Source organism: Erpetoichthys calabaricus, chromosome 2 (genome assembly GCF_900747795.2).
Source record: "Erpetoichthys calabaricus chromosome 2, fErpCal1.3, whole genome shotgun sequence".
In the NCBI taxonomy this organism is placed as follows: domain Eukaryota; kingdom Metazoa; phylum Chordata; class Cladistia; order Polypteriformes; family Polypteridae; genus Erpetoichthys; species Erpetoichthys calabaricus.
This window is the reverse complement of record NC_041395.2, coordinates 291808074-291827338: the sequence shown is the minus strand read 5'-3', so window position 1 is coordinate 291827338 and position 19265 is coordinate 291808074. Positions and strand designations below refer to the sequence as shown.

General features: G+C 36.5%; 1 protein-coding gene across 1 annotated transcript in view; it reads left to right on the top strand.

The window, feature by feature from the left end:
- The window catches only part of atrnl1b (attractin-like 1b), a 1074694-nt gene that overhangs the window by 769690 nt on the left and 285739 nt on the right, over nucleotides 1-19265 (top strand). The window lies entirely within an intron of this gene.

Genomic DNA, 19265 nt, shown 5'->3' with positions numbered 1-19265 from the left:
GGTTGGAAAAACAGACCAAAAGTAGCTTTCTTTGTGAAATGAAACTGATCAGCTTAGTTATTTAAAGTTTTTTGTTTTATTAAAATGTCTGACAGATTGTCAGGTAATCACTTTTTAGAAATGTGTAGTGATCATACTTTTGTAAATTGCATTAGTGAAGCAGTGAATGATTTACTGAGTTATATACCATTCTTCTGAGAACTTACTTTGTATCACTTCACAGAACGTTTGAATTAAAGTGTTGCATAGTCCTTTGCTTTAGGCACTTATAATGTGAAACTGAAACCATTCACTACAGAAAATGACTTCTTAATTATGGTGACAATTCATGCCCTATTTTTTTTTTTCATCAGTACAGCAAAACTTCATCGACATTCCCATCTGTCCCATCAGTTTCACAGAGTTTTTGATATGGCTGAATTTCAAATAATTTTTCTACATGGGGAGTGGCTTTCCCGGCCATTTAAGTTCACAGCTATAACCACTCATTTTGAGTGACCACTTTTGAAAGGTTTGCAGTCCTCGCACCTCTAGATCAGTTTGAATAGACAAGCTAAATTATGTCTGGCCTTATTTGAATAAGTGGCTTCACAATATGGCTGGATAATACAGCAAAGGGAGTTACTTTTTAATGCTCTATATGTTTTACTGGTTCAGTGTTAAAAGGTGAAATTCAGAGAACATATGATCATAATGACATTTAAATTCTTTTCAAAACTTTAGTAAGTATCAGAGAAACAAAAGAATTCTTGCACATGGCAAAATACAGGGTACCTCCACCAGATTGTATTTGTTGTTTTATATTTTTTTATGGGTGTTTGTGCACTAACATAAAAGAAAAGGTATTGCAGCTGAGAACTTGCCATTCATCTTACATACTGTATATCTGAAAGAAAGAAGAGTCTGTAACATAAATGTCATTAATATTTTACACAAATATTTGAAAAGTTACTTTAGAAATACTAATAAGAAGTTCTTAACAAGTACAAGAAAAAACAAGTTTCAAAGTGACTTTTAAAAATGGTAATTAAATAGATTTTTTTTGTCTTTTTCCCACATTTGTATTACACTCGTAACATAATATTTTATGCAATGTCTGGAATTTGATTTTTTTTTTTTAAATGAGCGTTGCAGAATGCAGTTGGCAGTGTAAATCAACATTCAGTGGTCGTTGTGAATTACAGTCGTGTAATAAAAGGCTAGCTATCCCCAATGCCTCAATTTATTACTTTAAAAATTAATACTGTGGTCCATGAAATTTTAATGAACAGACATATGACTACAGACCTTCAGAAATAAAGGACAAGTGTGTCACTTTTTGTTTTAGATAGCTCTAGTTTGGTCACTGAGGAATTTGTTTAAACTAATGTTATCTTCACTATAATAACGCAATTAACCACCTTGTGCAATGAGAGAGATTACAGTGTTTGAATGTGAAATGGATAGTCCACAATACATCTGTACATGTGGCCTCATTGAAAGTGGAGGAGAAGGGCAGCAACTGTAGGTTAGGTTTTGGTGTTTTCTTGTGTGTGTGTGTGTGTGTGTGTGTGTGTGTGTGTGTGTGTGTGTGTGTGTGCGTGTGTGTGTGTGTGTGTGTGTGTGTGTGTGTGTGTGTAAAATGAAGACTTGCAGTAGCAAGTTAAAACAAATAGGTGATGAAAGGTAAAGCACAATTTGTTTTGGACTAAAATTTACTACATAATCGTAGAGCCACTTCCACACAATAAGGAGATCATGAGTTTGTGTCCTGGGTCCTCTATGCATGGAGTTTGCAAAGTGCTTTAAGTAGTGAGTAAAGCACTATATAAATGTAAAGTATTATTACTATTATTATTATTAATATTATTACTACTAATGTAGAGGTGAAGGTGGACACTTTATGTGATGACTTTGGTAGTTGCACAGTTGACTTTATGGCATTATAAAATTCTATCTGAGAGAAATATTTTATCATTTGTCTTTTTTAATTTGTCCATTGAATTATTATTTAAAATGCACATGGATGCAAGCACTGATTGGGTCACTAAATATAAAAGCTCTGTGCGGTGGGCTGGCACCCTGCCTGGGGTTTGTTTCCTGCCTTGCACCCTCTGTTGACTGGGATTGGCTCCAGCAGACCCCCGTGACCCTGTAGTTAGGATATAGCGGGTTGGATAATGGATGGATGGATGGATATAAAAGCTCTGTTTCATGTATTAATCTTGAGAAAGCACAAATACACATCTCAGTCTAAAAAGTGTGCCCTTAACACACCTATATATTTTTTATTCTTGAAAGCTTTGTTGAGAGGTAAACTATTCCGGTTACCCTAAACAACAGCAGATTCTGTGAAAAGAGCTTCTATGGTGTCCCTCTTTGTTCAAATCCTAAACAAAAACCTTTTTTTCCTGAGTTTCAACAGCTTTCCCACTAATGAAACCCAGTGAACTAATTGGATCCAAGCAATCCAAAGAAATCAAAGACAATTTTTATACAACGTAACAGCCCTTATGTTTGTAGCCAGCACATTAAGTCTAATGAGTACATAATGTTCATGCAGTGCATTAAGATAAATGTCCTGCCTTTTTTTAACTGGAACAACTTCAGAGTTGTATTGTCGCAGAATCGGCTTTTGAAGGAGTGAATACTACTCTCAAAGTTAACGTGTGACAGTCAGAACTGATGAAAAACAGCATAGAAGGTCCCATCTCAGTGGAATGCAACTCGGCAATGGCACCTGCTCCTACTCCGTATATACAGCTTAGTGTTAACTGCAGTGTTGTGATTTTTTTTTTATGACTAATCATATGAACCATCAATTTAAATGCTGCGAGTCTGTGCCTTTCATGGCAATAAGTCACATACTGTAAAGTGTACAAGAAACAGGGAAAAAACTTTTGAAAATAATGCAAAGATAAATAGTTGCTAGGTAACCATAGATCACATATGCTTATTTTATAATTTCCCTTGTTTATTAAATATTACAATATACAGACATCTGTCGATATGGAGTGAACTAACATTAAATATTAAGAAAAAGGTTAGCTGAAGCATTTAGCATACTGGCATAAGAAGGTTTACAAACTTACCTTGGTAATTATTAAAGGATTCCTCCACAAAACTTTTAGAGCCTTTATTCAATTTTGATTCTTTTGTTATGTAGTTCTTTTTATATCTCTTATATGCTAAATTAACCCTAGCCTGAATGAATCTATTAATTTTTTACATTCAAAATCTCTCATTTAAATTTTTGCCAATGTTGTTTCTTGTCCTAGAGTGTGTATATAAACATAGGAATCTTCAGTTTCTGTATTACATCTTGCCTGAAGAAGGGGCCTGAGTTGCCTCGAAAACTTGCATATTGTAATCTTTCTAGTTAGCCAATAAAAGGTGTCATTTTGCTTGGCTTTTCTCTACATTCATAATGGCTAACACGGTACAGCACCCTAGTACTACCTCTTATATTGAAAACATTGATTACCCATTAATGTGTCACTTCCGAATTTTGTGAAAAGAGATAATTCATGGCCTTAGACAAGAGGAAAGTAAAAACACGTGGATGATAAGAATGATACAGAAGAACAAAATTAGGTCAGTACATACTTCTTTCATGTAGACAAAGTCAAATGGCTCGGTTTGTCCGTTGGGTATTCTAATGATGCACAGATGTGACTTTCCAGGCAGGTGTGCAAGACTGTAGTATTGATGTGTACAATAAAGGTGCTGGTCCTCACATACTTTAACAATTTCAAATTAGCCTGGATAATTGGAAAAAAAATATCTTTCTAAGAAAAAAAACAGTTCTTTAAAACAATATATTCAAACACAACAATGCTTCTTTAAGACTGGGCAGCATCAAAACTGGAAGTTATCTCACACCTCTTTCCCTGCAAAGCTACCTGGAAAGGATGTTTTAAAAGCCAAATGCAGCAATAATGACAATTGTTTTGCAAATACTTTTGTTCTCAGGCACTATAGTAGAAATCACTTGGAGAGTCAAGTGAGAAGCATTCGCCTGTCTCTCCATTCTTTTTTTAATTCCGGAAAGAGAGAGACATGGTTCTCTTCCTCTGTCTTGGCCACCTTTAGACCCTTAAGGGTGTCAGGGAAGTAATGCTGAAGTAGACAAGGTACCGTGTCCAATGAGAAAAGAGACATTATGAGGATGAAGAAGATGGTGCAAGATGAAATCAGTCTTCTGTGGACCTCAGTTTGGAATACCATGGTTTGATAACCAATTTTAAAATGCATATATGTAATAACATGCCATATTCTCACATCTACTGTAGAACCATAAGCTTAGCACAATTATGATGTGGCAGCATTAGACAGACAACATGCACAAGTAAATGCCATACTCAAAGCTATTAAAAACATCGTAAGAAGGAAATGCTGAATATTGCCAGCAGCAGTAGCCATAGTAGCCTATGTTAGCCAATGTTAATTTTAAATGTTGTGACCAGAGGCGCATCTCAAACATTTGCTGACAAATTCTGATGCAGAACTCTCTCAGTGTATTCTTCTTGGGAATGAAAATCATTTTCAGATGGCATCAAATCCCCAGATACAGGTTCATTCTCAGAAATTACGTGAAAGCGTACATGTGGAATATTTGCTTTTTTTATATAGATAACATTTTCCAAACACACTTGATGACAGATTATGTTTGTTTAGAAAATGTTTTCTTAAGGGTGCATGAAAGTGAGTTTGCCCAGTAGAAGGTGGGTATGCTTAGATTGGTAGGAATGCTGCTAATAAGAGAGGAGTAATGAAACCCAACGCTAACTGAGCAGTGACAGGGTCTGGTGACTTATTGATGACACCAATTGATTCTGCCATGACTTGAAAATAGTAAATCATTCATGGCACTACAGAAGGTTAGTATGACTGGGAATTTATTGGGGTGGGATTGTTTTGAGATCAGTTAGGGAAGAGGGAAGAAAGTGAATTATTGGGCTTGGGATAGATTCTATATTGACTGAAATCTTTGCACAAAGAATCAATAGGCTTTATTCTTACTTAGCACTTAATTTGTTAAGACTTTTGCCTGTAATATTAAGAAATGGTCAAAGCTCTTGTAGGTGGTGTTTGCAACACATCTCTCTTGTAGTCACTCTGCTTTTAAAGCAGTTTAATCAGTCTAGCAGTTAAAGCAGAAATTCATTTTTTCACTCTGAAAATAAACCTCTCATCTGGGCTGACGCTATATTGATTTTTATTCTCTCGTGCCACTGTATAATGTTCACATAAATTTATGCATTTCTGTAAGATTCAAATTTCAATTTCTGTTAGCAGCTAATTTCTAAAGTAGTTGCATTTTTTAGCATATTCAATAAGCAAACAAGAAATTAACAATAATTACATTTCTTAAATTGAGAATTTCTTTTTTATTGCTGTTTCTGTGTAGTATTTTTCTTCATTGCAAGAAGTCGCTGGTAACTGAGGAGGGGTCTCACTGTGCTACAACCTTAAATCAGCTCTTTATTGTTCACTTTCTTATACTTAGCCAAACTTTGTGACAGCGCAGCTAACACACTGGCCTGACAGAAAACATAACCAAGGTTATCTTACAGAACAAAGTATTAACATATACATTATTATATTTTTGTTGGGGTGTATTAGTTGTTCACGTGTATAATGTATATATTATAGTCTATGCTTTTTTTTTTCTTAAATATCCTGTTAATACTACACCCAAACAGTTCTACTTGTGGTACTGCCTATTAGTTCCCTCAAAGCCTCAGATCCAGCCATAAGAATATTACAGCCATCCTCAAAGACTGAGAAAAAGCATCATCTACCTCATTATTAAAGAGAGAATATGCACTATACTATTGTTGTTGTATGGCGAAAGTTGGCAGCCTGTGTATATTTTCAGATTTGTGCTTGTTGCTTTATTCATTTATATGGTGTGAGAAACAACAGACTCTCTCTTCCTCGGTTTTCTGCTTCAGTCCCATTATCACCATGATTACACTCCATGGTGCTGTCTCCATGAAAATGGAGTAGCTGAAAAAGACATCTATTTAGTGATACCACTGCCGTAGCATCTTGACATTCTAGAATCCTCTTCCGAAGATCCTGAACAATGTGTCAAATGAGTTGCCTTCACCTGTGAGACACTACAAAAACCATCCAACACAGTAAAGCTTAATTTGCTCTCAGACTCTTTAAGTAAAGACTGAAGAAATACTCTTTAACTTAAATGTTCAACTGCCGTCCAGATCATTATACGTTCTTCTTGAGCTTTTTGTCTCTTACGTCTAACTCTTAACTTGATTTCCATTATTTTGTTGGCTCCCTCGTATTCTTTCCATTTAGGGGTCAGATGACTGATAAAGGTTATTCTAGAGGTCAAGACCTGGATATAATTAGGAAGCATTTGCTGTGAATGAGTGATTGTGATCACAGTTTATTACTTTGTGGCTTACAATGCACCATCTTACCCTAATCCCCAAGATATCCTGCAGTCCATCTTAGAAAAGGCTGGCAGATTTCATATTTATGAATAAAATATGAAAATTATTATGCACAGGGAAAAAAAAAGTCAGAATCAGATTTTGAATCATGATAATGTTCTTTCAAAGCATGAAATGGAAAATGTGAGGAATGTAAAACTGTTGATTTTTATCTATATTAATATGTCTTTGTGTGGAATTATTTAAGATCTGACATAAAAGACACAGGGAAAAAGTGAGATGTAGTGGAACTGATTTGTACTATTAATGCTTTTAGACCTCAATGCCTAATGCTTAATTGCCCGTGATATTATGTTGTTTAAAGGAAGCGTACAAGCATGAACCTCTTACTGAATTGACGAGTTTAAAAACCAATGCATGAAAGATTCACTAACCCCAATATCTCCCTGCCAATGTGGCATATACATCAGGACTGCTCAATTAGTGTGAAAAGCAGCAATTCCACAGGACTCCTTAATCATTGGAGGACCTTCCGTGTTTCTCCACTCATATTAGAATTATAATTGATAATGTTTTGTGTCCTCACCAATTCAATTCAGTTAAGTTAACTTTTATATAGCTCTCTTCACTGAATGCAGGCCCAGAGTGCTGCAACAAGTTCCAACAAATTGTCCAAATTACTAATTTTATACTGAATACATTACATCACATCAAACATAAGGTGTTGGGCTTAATTACTCTCAAAATGTTACCTAAAAGTAGATTATTGTTATTGAATATTTTATAATTAAATGCTTACAGAGTGAATGCCTTTTCTGGATCTTCTGAATATTATTTTTATTTTAGGATAACAATAGTAAATGTAGCATTTGCTGTAATCCCTAATGTACATATTGTATATCCACACAGTTGAATCAGTGGTAATTGATCAGCTTCTCTCCTCCATTTAATCCTTATGCTCAGCGATACCCTTTTGAACTTAACTCAAAACTCAACTCCCCAGGGTTGTGATCATGTTCATGCAATGCAGTTCTTAATATTGTTGCCTTTGTACAAAGAGTAGCGTGCAACACAGACACTGAAATAGAAGCTTTACTCCAAATCTACAGGATCATCATCCAATAAGATACTTTAATGCCTGTGGTCCTTTCTTTATCTGTCACAGAGGATTCCCATTGAAGGTCTGGTTTGTATGGTGTGGCCTAATTCTAGAGTGAGGAAGTGAGACAGACCATCCACAACCAGTATTGGGCAAATCTGTATTTATTCAGTAAGTTGTAATGAAATAAGAATGAGAGTAACATCTCATTGGCTATTATTGTCACTGGCATTGAAGACTATTTGAGAAGCACTAGCTGTGCTGCTATAAAAGGGTCTAATGTGACATAGTAAATAAGAGGTGGTGTTTAGTTGATGATTGCATTCACTCGTTTTAAGATGCATATTTATAAAGAAAAAGCAAACAACCATTTACAAAGATATTGGTCTGTCACATAGAATCTTCTGTATGTCTGCAGGTGGTTAATTTAAAAATTTACAGCAGAATTGCTTGTTAACATTTCAGTATCTCTAAAGTGCTCTGAGACCAGCAGTATTAATCATTCATAGTTGGTTCTCACCATGTCTTTATTTCAGCACTTGTTTACTGGTGAACAATTGGAATGCTCGCCTTCAGCACCCAAATTGTGTTAGTAAATGTTTATTTTTCTTATTTTCTTGAAGACAAGTTTTTCTGATTTGTTTTTTAAACATCCATACATTCATTTTATCTACCTGTTTCATCCACTGTTTTTGAAGTTGTGTAGTTTATGTCATATTGATACTCCTGTATAAATTGAATTTAGTTTCTTATCTTGACTACATACAGTTCAATTAAATGTATTTGTTGCTAATATGGAAACCTCGGCAATAATGCTTACATAATGGAATTTTTGTAACGGGTTAAGAAGATGACTTTCTAGAACAGAGCTGAAGTTATCAGATATTGTCTCATCGTGAAAATGTCCAAGAAAAGCACTTTAGCCTTTTTATCTGGTGGACAAGATTGATCTCACAAATGCCTTAGTAATGTTCCTGTGCCTAGTCACCTTCATTATCTTCTGGACTCTGCACACTGCGAACACCACTCTGGCTCCCAGTTTTCGACCCCTTGAAAGGACTTAACACTTCACCTCAGAATACCCTAACAATGGCTGGCTGCCCACTGTCGGGGATCTCTCTTGCTCCCAGTTTTTCACTGCTGCAAGGACTGAACCTTGTGAATACCTGAACGCCCATATGCTGGGTTTGATATTTTTAAGTATATAAATTGCTTTCAGTGGTTCCCTTCATCCATTTTATTATGGACAGAGGGATGCAAAAGCAGAAATTTATGCCAATGGTTGCACAACAGAAAGCAGACCATAACTGGACATAAATTAATCACATGGCACTCTCAGAGACACACCTTCCTACCAATTTTTAGTAACGCTGAACTTTAGTTTCCCAAAGTGGTAAGTAAATTGGTCATATGCATTAAAAGTAAATGGAAAAAATGAAAAAAACTACTCACATTTTACTGTATATAGAATTTGTTTTAATGGCTGTTAAATTGGTCTATAACATTAAGTGACTAAAATAATAAGGGGACAAGTTCTCTTAGTATACATTGCAGTGTTTTCATTCTACATTGCAGGATTGAATAATCACTTTGCAAGAGTAGAATCCTTAAGAATTTGATCGAGTTTTTTTAGTCAGAATATAGCCATTCCTTGGATGCTTTATGAACTGTAATCACATTGTTGCTGTTATTACTTTGATATTTAACATTGTTATAATTTGGGCCCATAAGAATTTAAAGTTACTGTCCAAAGCAGCCCCATTAATGGCAATAGGTTTATGGCCCTGACCAGGTCCCCTGAAATTTATTGTCACAATCAGCCCCTTGTGTTTTGTTGACATTGAAGGACAGAGTGTTGTCTCCTGCATCCTTTTCCTTTTACATTTTGTCATTTTTGGTTTGATGTGCATGTTTCCATACACCTAGATTCATTTTGAAAGCCACTTGATTAAATATTAAAGGGCAATTTAAAATCCATTATGTACTTGCATGTGACTATACTAATACATACATACTATAGTACACCCAAGTGTGGTAACTGCATGAAAGTAGCTGAGTCTGAAGCATTATGAAGGCCCTCATTTCTTTAGGGTAGATGAACAACAGTTTGTGTATCATTTTTACTTTTGACCCAAACAGAGATGTGGGGGATCGATTGGAAAATTATATGGACCAGTCATTAAATATTTCACATTCCAGAAAGAAAAGAAAGAAAACTCCATGGTATAAATACAGCTTACTAGATGTTCTCCAGGTTAATGAATTGTTGATTCTATATTTTTGAAAATCTCTCTTACATCAGTTTATTATTTAATTATTTTTTTGTGTTAGAATGTGTGTAACTTCTGAAAGCCTCAGGCCATCATATGGTGCACATTGCCAGCTTTTGAGATGGGTACAACAGCGCTTAAACTCCCAGCAGCATTCAGCTATTAAACATGGGAGTAACCCTCTATGGAGGCTCTCTGTATAAATTTTTTAGACCTTTGCCATTGCGGTGCACATTTGAATTTGGCCCCTATTACACGCTTGCACTACCAAATATCCTTGGGGAGCTCATTTTTAGAGCAGGTGCTCATCAGCAGCTACTCTATTTGGTGGCATATCTGAGCCAGTGACATGAACCCAGTCGGACTTGGACAGATTTATCATTGATGACTATCGGGCTTGTCAAAATAGTCATCAAATTATATCCCTCGAGAGGTAACGTCAAAGGTAGAAGATATTATCGTTTTCTTTATGCTGTATTCTTTGTCTAACCTCCTCCTCACTTATTAAACTCACTATTTATAATTAATGAGCCTGTCTTTTTTTGTTTAGTGCTTTTCAATTTCAGCATTATTACATTGTGCTTTAGAATGCAATTAACGTGACAAAGTGGATCAAAAATGTAATAAACTGGAGTATGCCGTATAAGAACAATAAAAAAAGAATTTTAGCCATCAAGTGGACAGTAGTTAAGAAGAGTGAAATGGAGGGGAAGTGCATTGTGGTTCATGTCCAAAAGTCAGGTCTCTGAAAGGCTTGAGAGAATTTGGGGTCCTTCTGCCAAGATTTAAGCATTTAGTCGCAAAACACTTGAAGTACAACAAGAGGAGAAGAGATACTTCTTGGGTGTGGCTACTTTTAAGTTCTGAGTTTTGCAGTAACATCTATGAATAATAAACTCTGGTTATATCAGATAAACAGTGTTCAGACAATCATTCTGTAACATTTTGTCTAATAAATTTATCAGTCGATTTAAGGCCTTTAGAGTAATTCAGACCCCACGAAGCCGACTGAGTCAGGATGGATATTATGTGGCCGTGATGTCTGCTGGGATTCACATTTCAAGTTTACAAACAATGATAGTCTGAGCATCCTAGTCATTATTTATTATTTATATAACAAACTGGATTTAAGCATTTGGTATATGGTGTATATGCTCTGTTGTGATTTTTGGATGTTCATTTAATTTTTAACATTCTATTACATTTCTCAAGCCAGGAGGTCTTATTAAGATCCTAATTTAATTTAATAAATATTGGGCTTATGGGCACACCAGAACCTATTATCTTTTCAGTGTTCTTTAAATAGGGGAGAGGTCCAATATTCATTAAAATTGCAGACACTTTGCCTGAGAACTGTTCCAAAATCTTGTACATTTTCCTAAGGTTTTAATGTGAATACCCCTTTTAGAGTATGTATTTATACATTATGGATTATTTAATGTCTCAATGAGATGTGGAATTTTCGTTCTTTAGTTTAAAGTATGTCTGGCCCTGATGAAGGGCTAGGGCCCCGAAACGTGTTGACCTGATGGACCACGGTGTGAATATTCATTGACAGAATTTAAAATCCTGGATACTATGGCTAGATTGACCCTCTGAACTTGTTATTTTCAATATGCAATTAAGGGTGGTTTGTCTGACCTACCTATATTTTGGAAAATGTTTAGTATTTTGGAAACCTTTGTGCTCAAGTAATAATGATGGATGTTTTTGTACTTTAATAAAGAAATCATTTTTTTGAAGTGGAGGTTGAGTTTATGTGAACCTGTAGTACGTAATATCAACAAAAAGTTTTGATAAATGGCCGGACTGTTCCTTAGGTTGTATCTTTATATAATTGCAGTTAGTTTGGTATATGCTGATGGTTTTTTGATTAACTTTATTTGAATACCGTGAATTCTGAGTTCCAGTTCCAGGTTATATTATACTGAATGTGTGAATTGTTTATATTCCCCCTGTGTCTACATAGACTTTTCTTCAGTAATCTTGTTTTTCTTGCATGTTTCAAAGACATGCAGGTCAGACACTTAAAAACTAATACCCTGTGAGTGACACTTGGGCTATGTCCACACCACTACATTTCCATTGAAAAAAAGACATTTTTAAACAAAAATGTTCACCATCCACACTAGCATTTTCTCACCATTTATGAAAGTATCTTCGTCCACACTAAAATGAGCAAAAATACATATGCTGTAGACATTCACCTACATGGGGCTTGCTTGCATTGTTAGAAAAATCCTTGTAAGCACCTTGAGTATGGGAGCGACACTATATGAATAAAGTGTAGTATTATTGTTATTGTTGTTATTATTATTTCAAAGGATGGTAATACTGCCACAAGAAATACCACAAAAGTGTAGTGACATGTAAATTATTTGCCTTTTGTGCGTGCATGCAGCATTCAAACTGTAGAAAACACAACTTGTACACATACGAAAAAGCACAATGGAATGTAACTCCTCTGTGTCTGCTGTGTCAGAATATGGTGACCAATCAGGAAATGAGAGGTGGTAATGAGCAGGATCCAATCAGAAAAGGGCTATATAGTAGGCAAGAACCAATCGGAGCACAATTAATGTCTAGGTTTTCACCCATTCTTATTACAACACTGAGCTGGCATTTTCAGAAATATATAACCCTGGAGAACATTTTCAAAAGTCTTAATTTCTTGTGGATTAAAAATGCTTGGATAATATGGGCAAAAGACAAAAACGGAGACTAATGTCTGCATTCTTAAGCAAAAACATAGTAGGGTGTACAGGGGCATTGGTGTGTATATGAGTAACATCTGTGATGAACTGGTGTCTCGCCCTGAGTTGGTACCTGCCTTGCACACATCACATCTGGGATTAGCTTCAAGCCCTTCATCCCCAAGTTAGACAAGAAAGGTGCAAATAATGAAGAAGGTTATACATTATCGTGACATTTTGCTCAAATCTTGTTTTTGAACTTAGTGATGACAGAATGGGCTTTGGCTCTACATAGCTCTGTTATGAACAGATGAGCTCATAAAATCAGTATATAAATGATATGTTACAAACAGATTAGTTGCGATAACCTGGTATGTTCTTTATGGCTGCTAATATGAAGGTTAAATTGGTGATGTTGCAGCCTTATAAAAACTCTCCCTAGTATGTGTGTCTGTTCACATCTTGTGATGGACTATCACCCTGTCCAGATGTTGTTCCCAGCTTGCACCTGATGTTTCCTGGGATAGGCTCCAGCTGCCTGGCTAAGATAATGGATGGATTGATAGTCCTTTGTGATTATCAGTTCCGTATAGTAATCTAGCATCTAATTCAGGTCTTCTTTATGACTTATGGTTTCTACAGTAATAAGCTCTTCATTACTGTGAGGTTCTGGAAAAAGCAGGATAGGAAAGTACAAAGATTTTTAATAATGATTGTGGCAAACTGATGCCCACTAAAATGAGATTCTCTATTCCATGTGCAAAGTACAATATAAATGGTAGCTCTATGGAGATATCTATAAAACAGCTGACTGTCACCTTTTATTTATTTATGTATTTATTTATCCCCATATAATGAATGTTTGTTAGTACCTCACTTTCTGGTCACTATCACTTCTTTTCTGTTAATGAAGACGAGATATGGAAGATTTTTTTTTTTTTGGGTATCAGTGGCTGGGTTTCACAATCATTGCAACTCATTATAGTTTTCCAACACACTAATTGTATCTTAAGCTCTTGGAGTGAATTTTATACAGTGGATTCTGCTACGTGTAGAATAATTGAGAAGTTGTGCTCTCAAGTTAGAATCCACAAGCCTTGCTTAACACAGTATGGGCTCTTTTCATATGCCTACAAAATTATATTCTTTTGCAAGACCAATCAGCAGGGTGTATTCTACTATGATTTCAACAAAGCAGCGAGAAGAAGGCAACTGAAAACTGAACTTTTGTCTTTGCACTGCAGGGTATCCATAAATGAGATTGGGCAGGCAATAAAAAAAAATTGCCACAGCATATTTTAGCATTTCAAGGACTTATCACGGTTCTGTTATTTGGAGTTAGTCAAGGATAGGAGGGTTTAGACAAATTCTGTCAGTCCTTTTCTTTTGTTTTACTGTTCTGTCTTAAATGTTTGAGACATTATACCTCCTTTGATTGGTTGCTTTTTTCATCATTCTTTCCTAAAATTTCTTATTATAGTTTAGGTTGTATAAAACAATGCTAAACATGAAGACTGATGAAGCAAATGAAACTTAACTTGTTATATACTTCATTGCTGATTATACATTATACTTACCAGGGCTGAATAGAGGAGGCCTGAAGCATTTATCTGTGCGCAAGTTCAGTGCATATTAAAAAGACACCCTTAAAAATCATTATAAACTCTTAATTGTTTTTATGTGTGCTGTCCTGTTACAAGTAAGAATTTAAAAAAGATTGTCCAGAAGAACAAACACATGCCTGTGCAGGGACATACAGAGGACTTTAACCTCTTCTAAAGATCATACATTTTCAGAAACATTGAGGTGGAAATGGAGTGTCATGAAGGAAATGTGTATTAAAGTTAATCCTGAATTTTGTGTGGAGAGATAAGGCATTTAGTGTTAAGTGACTCTTGTGTGCTGTGCTTTTTTTTGTTTAGTGAAGTGACTTCCTTCTGTATTTGCTTTGCACAACCACCATGTGTTTATATGGTTTTTATGCGTTCTAAATCTCTCCATCTTCCTAACCTGCGTGTCCAGTATAAGCAAGACGAACACCTTGGGTCTCATGTGTAACACTGTGTAGATTTCAGCATAAAATATGTGTATGCTAAAAAAAACATAGGGGTGAACTTGAAAACACTGGGGCAATGGGAGCTAACTAGTAAACAACCAGTGGGACATTGAAAAAACTTCTCGGCACTGGTAGTGACAAGTGCTCTCTGTTATCCCTCCAGCAGCTTTATAAGCTGAGGGTAAAATGTAAAAGCCTGATTTGATTTTTAAAATTATTTTGATTAAATATTACTTATCAAAAGCCATCAAACTATACAGTGTATACTTTAGCTGTACAAATGAAAAAAGCCATTAGTCCATGATGGCTGTGAATGTGTGTGTGAGCATATTAATCATCCATTTTGGAGATGCTCGGTTCCGGTGTTTCTTCCTACCTAAGCTAATTGTGTCCTTTTAATTGATTGCTTTGCTAAATTGAACTTCTTTTTTTTAATATTTATGGTGCTTCCGCAGTTACATAGCTTTTCTGTATGAAAAAAAAAAAGTATGTGTAACTTTTAAGGAGTCCATCGTGCCACTATATTAAGTGTGCATCCTGGAGTTCTCATCTGTTACCTATTCTGATGAACAACTCTGCTCATTTTTTTAAAAGAAGAATATACTTAATGGACATAAATGGGAGCATTAGTGCCTCATTAATCAGGGACTTCTGTTAAAGACTGGAATTAGCTTCAAATAAAAAGCTCAGTGGGAGTGAAACCAGGTCGGCAGCCACAATAGCCTTGAAGGAGCACACTGCTTTAAGTATTGAATTTTTTTGCTCTGGCATAATTTACTAGAGTGTATGTTTACATTGTAAATTTTATATTATAGAAATGTGTGTTCAAAATCTCAATATATAAAAGTGTGTGTGTGTGTGTATGTATATGTATGTTCCAACATCAATTCCGAATACCTGGAGCGATTTTCATGAAACTTGGTACACATTTCTCATTGGTCGATTAAAAATACTTTAGGGTGATATCAACTCTAACCCACCCCCTTCTGGGTAGGGTGGGGGTGATCTTGCAGTCTTGGATGCATGTTATCATCCAGTTGACACTCAGAAAGACCACCAGAGGGCGAACTGGAGGTGACTGCCAGCATTCTTTATGTTTGAGCACCACCGTGCCCCTTTTGCTTTTGAAACTAAATAGAGTTGGCCGGTTCCGAGCATCAACTGGATGATAACATACATACAAGACCGCAAGACAAGCACAATAGTGAGTCTTCATTGTTTGTTAATTTTTTTTATTTTTAAAGTTGTGTGTGTGTTTTTTTTTTATTATATTTTTCACAGGGCAACGCTGGGTATTTCAGCTAGTTGAATTAAAAAGAAGCAATGTTTCTTTTTTGTAGCAAATTTTTAATTGGTGATCGAGGGTGAGGTTGTCACATAATTGAAAGACCAGAACTTGTATTGCTTTTCATACTTCTCCTCTTCTTCTACACTATTGCAAGCAGCTGTTTCTCACCATGATATTCTTTACATTTGTTACATTATGTTTGAATATTTATTTCTTTTTACTTTAATTAAGAGCTACCTAATCTTTGTACTGTCATTTCTGTAACACTATTAATCCAATTCAGTATTATGGTATGCTGGAGATAGTCCCAGCCTCATCAGGTGTGATGTCAGAGCCAGCCCAATGAAGGGTCTACTACAGACTCCTGTTTCATTCAGCCACAAACTGATCAGCCTAACTAACACACCTTCGAGATGTGTGAGGAGCCCAGAGTACTTACTGTATTATTATTTTTCTTTTGTTTATTTTTTGGAGTTTGGATATGGTAATGTCATTATTCCATTCTTCTAGATTTTGGTGGCAATGATTCCGCACATCACTAAGCAACCTGTGGTTCAAGATGTCACAAGCAGTAGTCACAATTTTCTGGCATCCATTATTTTTAAGACAAAGTGACATGCTTTATCATTTTTGTATTGTTTACAAAATAACAAGTTTTTGCCACTTTTTTTTTCGAAGCTTACAGATTAACCCAGTTTAGTGTTAAGCTTTCTAATGCTGAGAAACTTTTCAATGCTTTTATCACATCCCGCATTGATTATTGTAATTCCCTACTGGCAGGTGCCCCTTCTAATCTTATATCACAGCTCCAGCTTATTCAAAACTCAGCTGCAAGAGTCCTTACTCGAACCAGCAGCAGCGAGCACATCACACCCATCCTGCTCCCCCTTCACTGGCTCCCTGTTTCTTACAGAATCGAATATAAAATCCTACTAATAACCTACAAAGCCTTAAATAACCTCGCGCCAAACTACATCAGTGACCTTCTCCATCACTATGTGCCTGTCTGCCCACTAAGGTCCTCTGATTCTAGCAATCTTGTTGTACCTCGCACTAATCTACACTCCATGGGTGACAGGGCTTTCAGCTGTATAGCGCCCAGACATTGGAATGACCTACCAAAATAAATCAGGTCAGCTGACTCCATGAATTCTTTTAAAAAAAACCTCAAAACTCATCTGTTCAGGAAGGCTTTTAGCTCTTCTTAACTTTATTACCCTTCTCTCAGTTTACTTCTCCGTCAAGATGCTCATGTAACCTGTATGTGTGTGTGTGTGCTAGACTATCAATTATGTTGTCTGTTAGGCTTTTTTTCTCTGAATTCATTGTCGTAATCTTCTTTATTTATTTATCTGGTTTGTACAACGCTATATACTTTATACCCTGCCGCTCTTCTTTTATTCTGTAAGTGCCTTGAGCATGGGAAAGGCGCTATATAAATAAAATGTATTATTATTATTATTAAGCTTTGCATTTATGGAGTTTAAACCTACTCTTTTGTTTGCCAGTTTCTTACACATTAGGTGACTATTCTTGATTTAATCTAAAATAAGTACTCTACCTCAAATGGGCAGCTATTGTATTGTGACATTTTTAGTCCTCTTTATCAATACATTGAACCAGTTACAGGAACTGTGTAGTCCCTTGTGGAGGAATGATGAGTGCAGGCTTTTAAATCCATTCTGTTAGAACTCTGGTGCAGCAGCTCAATTCACTAAGTGACAATACTGTCCCCAAAGAACCAGCAACAAACAAATGTAAAGGTTTAGAGTACCAGCCAGATTTTCTGTTAATTTTAGGGAACTGTAGCCAAGACAAAAACACGCTGCTTAGCCATCTTCTTTGTTAATACAGGCAGTCCCCGGGTTACGTACGCGATAGGGACTGTAGGTTTGTACTTAAGTTGAATTTGTATGTAAGTCGGAACATGTACATTATTTTAATAAATGCTATTGTTGACCGACTGTAACCAAGTGCTCTGCCAATGAATGATGGAGTTTCACCTCTCTCTGACCTTTTTATTATTTCTACGTTATTTTCCATGGTGATATTTTTTCTCTTCTTTACTGTATCACCAGCACTTGCATCAGATTTGTGTTTCAGAGGCATTCTTGAAGGGTGAAGACAAAAGGTTAAGATGAGCTCTTCTGCACAGCACTGTACACGTTATCACAGCAGGCAGGCACCAGTCATCAACACGTCTGGTGTACTGACAAGAGACAACTTCCTGTTATGTACATAACCGTACAAGCAGGCTTGCTATTGAGAATGAATGGGAGTAGCGAGGGGCAGTTCATCACCAGCCCACCTCACAGTCACCTCCACTACAGTATGCTGTAGAATGAACACGGTGCAGCCAAAGGCGAGTAATGAATCGCCCAACCCCAATTCAACAGGCAGCCATCCGAGGCACACTATAATGCGACCCCCGCCGCCACGTTCAGCCACAACTGGGTCACCGCTTGCAGCATTACCAGCTGTGTGTGCTGGGCGGCCAGTGAAACGCCCCCCTCCGCTCCATCCAGCCTGCGTCCAGTCAGGAGCAATAGCTGCGGCAGCAAACCATCGTCCTGCACACGAGCTATAGCTGTGGCCCCGGTGACTATGGACCATGGGTCACCACTTGCCGCCGGGAGCCGCCCGAGGGAAACTACACTGCACAAGCAGCGAAATCGCCCCCCTCCAGCCACTGCTTGCAGCATCCCCAGGCCAAAGATAACGGAGCGGCAGTTACTGAGATGCATGCGTCGCAGCTGCGTCCTCATTCGTAAGTCGTAGGTCAGATGTCCGTAACCTGGGGACTACCTGTAAATGGGTGTTGTGTTACATTTAAGGCAGTTGGTCTTTAGCTTTCTTTCTCTCCGTCTACCTGCAGCGGATGAAGTGCCTACTTCACTTCTTCTCAGGTAATTTGGATTGTGGGGAGGACGTTTATGGGTATACCACGGGGTAGAGTCCGGTCAGAAGCTAATCTCCTCTACTTTAAGTTTCCATTCTGAAGCACCACCTCTTTTTGTGCCCTTTTAAAAAATAATCCCCTGGAATGATGGCTCAAGGATTACACTATTAACTATATATTTAGTGATGAAAACAAGTGGATGTTGTCATAGAAGACTTTTTACAGGCCTCCTGAACTCGCCTACAAACTAAAATTAAATGAAAAAATTTAATTAAATTAAACTAAATACCTGAATAGTAAAAGATATATTTGAGCATTGATTCTAACCAAAATCAAATTTAAATACTAATATGAACATTTCAAATATATAGATTCATGTGGAAATTAAAATATCAGCTATTCTTAACTGACCCCAAATTTGACTTTTTGGTTGTGTGAAAAGGTTCATTCACTTGTTGCAGGCCTGCATTTTCCCTGCTTATTAGTGGCCTTCATATTCTCCATCTCTTTATTGAACATTAGACTTGAAAAAAATGCAGTCTTTCTTATTCCTGTTTAA